This window comes from Marmota marmota, unplaced genomic scaffold (assembly GCF_001458135.2).
Source record: "Marmota marmota marmota unplaced genomic scaffold, marMar, whole genome shotgun sequence".
NCBI classification, from domain to species: domain Eukaryota; kingdom Metazoa; phylum Chordata; class Mammalia; order Rodentia; family Sciuridae; genus Marmota; species Marmota marmota.
In genome coordinates, this window is record NW_026000037.1 from 16,975,648 (window position 1) to 16,985,635 (window position 9,988).

The window sequence follows — 9,988 nt, forward strand, 5'->3', positions numbered from 1 at the left end:
AAACTACCCCCATTCACAATACCCTCAAAAAATATTTGGGAATCAATCTAACAAAAGGAGTGAAAGACCTCTACAATAAAAACTTAGAACACTAAGGAAAGAAATTGAAGAAGACCTTAGAAGATGGAAAGTTCTTTCATGCTCTTGGATAGGCAGGATTAACACTGTAAAATGGCCATATTCCCAAAAGCATTATACAGATTTAATGTAATTCCTATTAAAATCCTAATGACATTCTTTATAGAACTAAAAAAAGCAATCATTAAATTCATTTAGAAAAATTAGAGGCTCAGAATAGCCAAAGCAATCCTTAGCAAGAGAAATGAAGCAGGAGGCACACAATACTAGACCTTAAATTATACTACAGAGCAATAGTAACAAAAACAGCATGGTATTGGCTCCAAAACAGATATGTAGGCCAATCTTAAGAATAGAAGACACAAATGAATACAGTTATCTCATACTAGATAAAGGTGCCAAGAATATACATTGGAGAAAAGATAGCTTCCTCAACAAATGGTGCTGGGAAAACTGGAAATCCATATGTAGCAAAATGAAATTAAACCCCTATCTCTTAGCCTGCACAAAACTTAACTAAAAGTAGCTCAAGGACTTAGGCACTAGAACAGAGACCCTGTGTCTAATAGAAGAAAAAGTAAGTCCAAATCTCTATCATGTTGGCTTAGGAACCTGACTTCCTTAACAAATCCCTAAAGTGCAAGAAGTAAAATCAAGAATCAATAAATGGGATGGATTCAAACCAAAAAGCTTCTTCACAGCAAAGGAAACAAGAACCTGAAGAGAGAGCCCACAGAATGGGAGAAAATCTTTGCCACCTGTACCTCAGATAGAGCATTAATCTCCAGGATATATGAAGAACTCAAAAAACCTAACACCAAAACAAACAAACAACAAACAAACAAACAAACAAACAAAAAACCCAATTAACCCGATCAATAAATGGCCAAGGAACTGAACAGACAATTCATAGAAGAAATACAGATGGTTAACAAATATGAAAAAATGTTCAACATCACTAGCAATTAGATAAATGCAAATTAAAACTACATTGAGATCCTGTCTCACTACAGTCAGAATGGTAATTATCAAGAATACAGGTAACAATAAATGTTAGCAAAAATGTGGGGGAAAAGGCACACTCATACATTGCTGGTGGGACTGCAAATTGGTGCAACCGGTATGGAAAGTAGTATGGAGATTCCTCAAAACTTGGAATGGAACCACAATTTGATCAAGTTACCCAACTCCTTGGCATATACCCAAAGGACTTAAAATCAGCATATTATAGTGACAAGGCCACACCAATGTTTATAGCAGCTCAATTCACAATAGCTAAGCTATGGAACCAACCTACGTGCCCTTCAACAGATGAATAAATTAAGAAAATGTGGTAAAAATACACAATGGACTATTACTCAGCCATACAGGAGAATGAAATTATGGCATTTGTGGGTAAATGGATGGAACTGGAGATTATCACACTAAATGAAATAAGCCAGTCCCAAAGAACCAAAAGCTGAACACTTTCTCTGATATGAGGATGCTAATTCACAATAAGGGATGTGTGTGGGGGGAGGGCTAGGGAAGAACAGGGTACTTTGGACTAGACAGAGGGGAGTGAAGGAAGGTGAGGGGGTATGGCATTAGGATGGACAGTGGAATCAATCAGACATTATTTCCCTGTGTGCATTTATGATTACATGACTGGTGTAATTCTATATCATGTACAATCAGAAGAATAAGAAGTTATACTCCGTTTAATTATGATGTGTCAAAATGCATTTTACTGTCATGTATAACTAGTTTGAACAAATAAAAAATGTGAAAAAAGGGATTTTTGTCTAGTTTGTATTATGATGATAAAGAGTTTTCCCCTCAAACATACTGTTATTTAATCTAGTAAAATATTTATACTTTTTAATAAATATTTTATAAATATATTGAATGAATATATTGTCATTGCAAATAAAATTCAGGTGAAGCTAATGTCCCTCTTAAATATCACCTCCAATTCCAAGATTCTCTAAGAGATGGCTATGTCTATCCAGAATATGTATTTCCAGGTCTTTTCCTTATATGTTTATGTACTGACACAACTACCTATAGAAATCAGAAGGTTTGCTTTTTTTTTTGACATGAATACAAGTATTTTTATGCATTGTTTTATAGATTTTTTATTTATAAAACATTGTGAAGGTCTTTCATATCATTACAGGCATGTAACCTCATTTTCTTTTAATTGCTGCATAGTATTTTTTTAAAGAGTGACTTAATTTTTTTTTATTATTCGTTGTTCAAAACATTACAAGCATAGTATTTCTTAGTATAGACACACTACAAGTTATTAAGCTAAGTTCCCATTAATGGGCATGTAAATGGATTCTTGTTTTCTTTGTTAAATTTTTTAATTTGTTCTTTTTAGATATAAATGACAGTAGAGAGTATTTTAACATATTATACATACATGGTGTACAACTTATTCTAGTTAGGATCACATTCTTGTGGTTTTTCATGATGTGGATTTTCACAGGTTGCATATTCACATATGAACATAGAAAAGTTATGTCTGATTCATTCTACTGCATTTCCCATTCCCATCCCCCTCCCTTCCCTTCTTTTTCCTTTGTCTAATCCAATGAATTTCTCTTCTTCCTTCCCCACCTCCTTATTGTGTGTTAGCATCCACACATCAGAGAGAACATTTGGCTTTTGTTTTTTGGGACTGGCTTATTTCACTTAGCAAGATAGTCTCTAGTTCTATCCATTTACTGGCAAATGCCATAATTTCATTCATCTTTATGGCTGAGTAATAGTCCATGTGTTTATATACCACATCTGTTGAAGGGCACCTAGGTCGGTCCCATAGCTTAGCTATTGTGAATTGAGCTGCTATCAACATTGATGTGGCTGCATCACTGTAGTATGCTGATTTTAAGACCCTTGGGTATAGACTGAAGAGTGGGATAACTTGGTCAAATTGAGGTTCCATTCCAAGTTTTCTGAGGAATCTCCATACTGCTTTTCATAGTGGTTGTACCAATTTGCAGTCCCATCAACAGTGAATGATGGTGCCTTTTCCCTCAACATCCTTGCCAACGTTTACTTATATTCTTGATAATTGCCATTCTGACTGGAGTTAGATAGAATCTCAGTATAGTTTTAATTTACCTTTCTTTAATTGCTAGAGATGTTGAACATTTTTTCATGTATTTGTTGATTGCATTTCCTCTTCTGTGAGGTGTCTGTTCAGTTCCTTTGCCCATTTATTGATTGGGTTAATTTTTTTTTTGATGTTAAGTTTCTTGAGTTCTTTGCTCTATCTGGGGTGCAGATGGCAAGGATTTTCTTCCAATCTGTAAATTCTCTCTTCAGGTATTTGATTATTTCCTTTGCTGTGAAGAAGCTGTTTAATTTGATACCATTGTTACAATCTATGAGAGAACATTCTCGTACTTACTCTTTTCTGTACATATACAAGTGTTTCTCCAGGGAGAGGCTCAGACAGGGAATTGCTGGGTCAAAGTATATTCACATTTCACATTTTAGTATGTGCTACCAAATTGCGCTGTGGAATGTCTAAGGGAAATTATGCTATTGAATGTGCTTTTAAAATAATTTTATGTGTCCTCAATCCCCAACCCCTGGAGATTATGACATACTTCTCCATTTCTCTGAGAATCGTTGATTTATAATTCAGTATAAGCATAATCATTGTGTTTTCTCAACCAGAGAAATCTACATTTAAAGGCTTACTTCTAATTGTGGAATAAAGCAAGTTAGTTTCTGTTGAAGTAATTTCAGGCACCAGTGAGCAAGGAAGGGAGGAATTTTGGGGTGTGCAAGTTATTCTGTGCCCCTGAAACTCCTCTGGCCTGGTTGCTGGCTATGCTGTGAGGCATACATAAGACTCTGCTGTCCTGTGTTGGCTGGGGAAACAAAATACTCGGGGGAGCTGTGTCCACACCTAAGGCTCGGCTCAGAATGAGAATGCTCTCTCAGTTTCCGGTTCTCTGCAGAAGACTAGAGTGCACCTAGTCCTAGGCCTTAAAGACTCATGTTTGAAGAGCCCAGAGCCACTGGAGCAGACAGTCCTGCAGGAAATCTTGAGAGTTCCAGCAGGAGAGGAAGGATGTCTCCACGTTGGACAGGTGTGAATGCCAACCATGACTCTGCCCTCGAGAACTTTCTAGTTGTCTCTGAGCCTGTTGTCTGTTCGACGGGATGATGTTAAGATCATCTGTCAGAGCTGCATGTGAAGGGTGTCAGCCTGCCCCTGGGAGACTGGCGGGGCCACAGGCTGAGGCCATTGGAAAAGACGCTGGAAAGCAGACTACGAGGGCGGCCAGGGAGGAACCAACCATGACCAAGATGTCAGCGTGGGGCAGCAATAAGCCCTGGGGGGACTGGTCACCTGGTTTAGGGTGGGCTGGTTCATGAAGGGCTCAGGAGTTGTGCATGAGGAAGGATGGGGTTGGGGCTGAGCTGTTGAATAAACAAGAATGCAGACAAGTTCCACAGAAACTCCGAAAAATGGATCTTGACTTCATCCCATTAAGCAGAAAACTGGCTCAGAGGTGGTCAAAGAGTTCTCCCGGGCAGAGCCATGGTTTGCTTTATGTCTGATTGGGAGACGCATGCTCAGTCCCAGGGAGAGAAGGGTGCTGCAGATATCTGTCTGCCAGAATATCTGTGCTGTTGGATGCAGTGTGAGGCTCTGTGGCACGTGTGGCCACTCAGCATGTGTCTGGTGAGTGACTGAGTGAACCAAGAGCAGGAAGAGCTCCCAGCCATGAGGAGGCAACACCTCCATGGGGAATAGCTGAGGACTGTGGCTGGAAGCAGTGGGGTATGCAAAGCCCATAAGCACAACCAGGGATTAAAGAGGGAAGAGAGGTTCATTACTTGCAGCTAGTAAAGAGCACACTGGGAATGATTCCCAGAGCAGTGTCCCTCTGAGCAAACGAAGCAAGGGCTTTTACTGGGGAAACTCATATATTCGTGCAGGACAGACTCCTTATCCCACAGAGAGGTGGGTATATCCCTGAGCATGCTCAGTTCCCCATCCTGCTGTTCCATCCTTTGCATTTGCAAAAAAAGGTGGATGGGAACAGCTCTGGGGTGGGGGAGAATTTAGTAACGCAATGAACAAATTTCATTGTAGGCCACTTAAAAGTGGAGGTGGGGAGACAGGGTGACTTGGCTATTTTACCTGGTAGAAACCAGCTAAACCAGGTTAGCTTCTCTGGTGGCCTTATTTCAAACACAAAAAGCAACTTACAGTCATTTAAAGGGGCCTCAACTTTTTCCTGTAAGGTCAGGTGAGTGTCCCTGAAACCACTTGCCTATTGGCTAATAGGACCTCCCTCATATCTAAAAAGCTCAACTTGAAATTCTTCTCCAGGGAGAGTGTTGTGGACACAAAGCCCACTCATGAAATGCCCCTGTGTTCTCACAAGGGTGGCTGATCTCACATGGGAGACAGAAGGGGGGTTGGGGCTTCCACACACCATTAGGGACAGAGCTGGGGGGCTCTGCTGAGGCAGGTGTTGTAGAGTCCTGAGAACTAAGACCATGTGCCTCCTTTTCCCTGGGTGGGATGAGAGTTAGTCCTGAAACAACGTTAACAGCTCTTCTCCCGCTTCTTTTCCTCGTTTTCCCTGGTCCTGCCACCTGTCACCTGCTTCTGCTCCTCTAAAGGTCTCCTGTGAGCCATGTGCTATATACCCCCATTACTGCTCCATGAGCAGGATCACGAGGATGCAGTCAGTTTCCAGAGGAGGAACAGGAGGCTCAGAGGGCTAGGTCAAGTTTCTGGAGCAATCACAGTTTATACGGACTGCATGACCTTTCACTCTCCCTCCACCCGATTGTGGAAGTTTAGAATTTTCTGGAAATCCATGATTGACTTCTGGGTTCTGAGATGCAAGGAAACCCTCCTAGATGAGGGGCCTCCACTGCCTGCCCGTGATGGTGAAATATATTACCCGCGAGCTCTCTGCTGGACCTTGGTGATAAATCACATTTACAGCCTCATGTCCAGTGACTCTATGAATAAATGACAGCATCAAATTTTCCACTATAAATCCCTAATGCATGCATTCACTTTCAGAAGAGAAAGCTGGTTTTTGGCTCAGAATAGGGTCTCAAAGATCAGACATTGGAAAATTCTCTTCGAGAAGACTAGAGAATAATAATGGCCTAGTGCTCACCAGAACTCCCGGCTCAGGGTGTCAGGACGGTGAGTGTTCACCTTTTGCTCTTGTCACCCCCAGGCACTGAGAGAGAACATCTGGCTGCCATCTGATAGCTAGTTTCCTTGGACTGGGTCTGATACACACATGTATTTACATTGTATTGACTAAACTCTTCAAGATACCATTACTTCTCCCATGTTACCTAGGAGAGAACTGAGGTTTGGGGAGGAGCAGTACTTTGCTCAAAGTCAGAGCTAATCAGAGCAGGATCCAAGACTTGGTCAGGTCTGGCTCTGAAGGATGCACTTCATCCACCAAACCTTGAAGCTTTCCTGAAAGTCTGTTGATTTTCTGTGCCTTTTGGATAGTTTCAAGTTCTCCATAAAGGTCACAGGTACTTGGAAGGAAGGGAACTAACATTTATTGAGTGTCTACTATGTACTTTCCACACATTCTTTACTTTTCCTTATGAGAACTCTGTGAAATAGGTCACAGAGCTACTTCATAAATAAGAACAAATGCTTCAAGGGGGAAAAGGGTTAGAAGCCAGAGAGTTTCAGAATTGCTACAAATTTATTTTTAAATGTATATTTCAAAGGTAAAGATGAGTTTTGATCATGCTTAGTGTGACAGTTATGGGCTGAAAGTAGTAGACGAATCACCAAGGAAATCCTGAACAGCACATTAAAACCAAACCTAAATTTAAGAGTTCCTGGAGGGTCCCTCGCTGAGCAGTCACCCTCTAAAAGTGAACCAGAATCTCTATCCGATGAGTGGTTAGCTGCTTGGTGGACAGTCTATGGGCTCCTAGGCTGCCCACACAATTGAAGTTTTCCTTATGCCCTAACATTGGTCTCAATTATAAGGAAATTAGAACAATCATAGTCTTTGTGATACAAACTATGTTTCCTGATAAGTGAGTTTCCCATCCTCCAGCCTATGTGGGAAACTACACAGCCATGCTACTCTCTGGGCCTCCACTTCCTGTCTGGAAGCAACTGCTTGTTTAATGCTTTGGTCTGAGGCTTGCCACAGGCTTTTCCAGTAGGTGCTTGCCAAAATGGTCTCTGTGTCCCAGTGAGCACTAGTCTCCTGGCGATGGGGAGATGGTTTTGAAGGCAGCTTGCCATTTCTGTCTCTGCCCTTTTCCCACTTTGCTCATTCATTTCCATTACCCTTTGTCATATGAGTGCCAATTGGAAAGAAGAAGAAGAAGAACAAAAAAATCCACCCCAAACTCTCTTGCTCTCTCTGCCCTCAAGATAATGTGATTAAATGGGGCAGAACTGGCCGCCAGCTACACCAATAATATCTTGAAATTTTGCTCTTAACCGATTAGAAAACACAATGTCTCCGAAGAGAATGGGCTCATTTATCACATCTCTCCAGAATGTCGGCCCTAGCCTGGGCCATGAGCAGAACTCACTGCAGAGAGAGGACAGGGTGAGGGAAGACCCCACGTGCCTGGTGGAAGCAGAGATTCTGCTTTTTCTGCTCAGCAATTAATCTCCTTTGGCTCTGCTAAATTAGAGCACAGGCAGCACAACTCTGGAGTGGAAACTCAAGGGGGACTGGGTCCTAGAATGGAACAGACACCAACCTTGCCAAGGACCCTAAAAGTCCCAGAAAGGCCCACACATATGGCCCATCTGTGCTGCTTGTGGCACCAGGGGGCCCGAGGCACAGTGGCATCTTGTGCCTATGCACTTGAGGAACAGGGAGAGGATCCTATTCTCTCGATATCCACCAATTTTTTCCTGCTTTCTTCATTGTTCTCCGCACCTTTGGGTAAAGAGCACACACATCTGCTAACTTCAGTGTGCCAACTCCCCTTCTGTTTCTGATTGATCCTGCGCCCTGTCTCCCATCCTTGATTAAGCTTGTTCACATGGGTTTCTTTCTGCCCTGACACATCATACTGGTTCCAGCTTTCACCCCTGAAATTCCTTGACTAGTTTATTCTGTCCCTGGGTCATCATGTGCCTGATTCCTTGTCATTCAGGATGCAAGTCATCTTTGCAGAAAGACCTCCTGGCCTTGGCCGCTTGACATAAGCTACATACTCTCCTTCCAGGCTCAGTATCTGTTCCAGCACATGCTATCTAAGGTTTCTTTGCTTAATATCTTGCTTGATAGTCTCATCCTTCTAGAATATCAGCTCCTTGAGAGCAGAATTGCCACTGGTTTGTTTGTTGCATACACCCAACCTCTAGAATAGTTCCTGGCACAAGCTAGGGCTCAGCAATGTCTATTGAATGTGATTGCATTCTGGGTACAAGGCTGGTTGACATGGCTCCAGGTGGAGTGAGACACAGGACCCAGGGCTGGGGTCCGACTCAGTGGCAGAGCACTTACCAAGCATGAACCACACCAATGCTCTGGGATGGACCCCTCACTACCTAGAGAGGAGGAGGATCTAGAGCTACACTAATCTTGTTTTAAGCACTTTCCTCCCTATCCCCAAAGAAGGTTCTGGGCTCCAGGAAGGACATTCTTGTTGAGGCAGGAGAGTAGAAGATGGAGGCTGGAAGGATATCTTAGGCCTGTAGAAGACAGCAGTAGAGAAACTATCTGGTTTTGACAGTCGGTCAAGGAGGAATGAAAAAAAATGGCTTGGGATTTATGGTAATTAGATGTGAAACTTAAGAGTGATTGGACACAAGTTTTCACTTCATTTGCATATGGCCCTACTAATCTGCTGGAGCCATGTGCTCATAGACAGTATGTAAGAACCAAATTCAGCCCTCTCCGCCTCCCAGTGTTGCTGGGTGAGCCCATCACCCCTGTCTTAGGCAGTGTATAAATCGTTTCAATAAATCCTCTTTTCATTGCTGGGCCTGCTTGGCTTAGGAAGTTGCCTGTGGTTCTCCTTTGTTCCTAACATTGCTCTGTTCACTCTCCTCCTCCTCCTTCTTTTTTTTTTTGGATTTAATAAAGTTTTATTTTTCCAAATGTACAGTTGATTGGATCTGTTCATGCATCTTCACCAGAACCTGGGGCATCTCCACCCTTGGTATTTGTGGTATAAATCACTTGAGCTCTTTCCTTTGAAATCAGGATGGTTAAGGCCTTTCCTGGGGAGCTCCTCAAGGACTGCTCTGGCCAGGGAATCTCGAATATTCGGTCTCTCTGAGAAGAGACCACAGCTGGGGTTATAAGGTCGTAGTTGAGAACTTCCATACAAAGTTTGTCCTAAGTAGCTTTGTCAAACAAGGCTAGATTGGTGAGCTTGTCCCGAACTTTGTCTTTGGACCAGTTCTTGTGTTTGGCTTTGCCCGCAGATTTGCTTACTGGCTTCCTGTCTTTCTTGGGCTACTTTCTGGCATCTTCTTCTCGTCATCTTTGGGTGGCATTGTGAAGCTTGGAAAGCAGCAGCAGCTACTGGAGTCTCATCAAGATGTCTGATAAACAAACAAATAAACAAAAGTCACTCTTCTTCTTTCTGCCCCTTGTACTTCCTTTCCTGTGAAGTCAAGTTTCAAGCTTGCTGAATGATTTCCCAGAGAGCTGAGCAGAGAGCCAGGTGGAGCATCCCTAAGTAGTGAGACTTCCCTTTCACTGTCTGTCTTTTTGCTCCAAACATGCGAATGACTGACACGTGATGAGTCTTAGTCCATGACGTGTGGAACAACAGCCTCTTCTTGGTTGTCTAGTCTAGATGTCACTTGAGCCTCCTGCCTCCTAAGGATGTGGTTGAACCTGGCTGATCCCAACTTCTCCGAGGTCTGGCAACCCAAAGTCCTCCTCCCTGCTGTCTGCACGGTCCATGATTC

The 9,988-nt window shown here is 42.6% G+C and overlaps 1 pseudogene; it reads right to left on the reverse strand.

Moving 5' to 3' along the window:
- Nucleotides 1-9,188: 9,188 nt before the first annotated feature.
- On the reverse strand, nucleotides 9,189-9,568 carry LOC107136672 (annotated as a pseudogene).
- Between the last annotated feature and the right edge of the window lie 420 nt (nucleotides 9,569-9,988).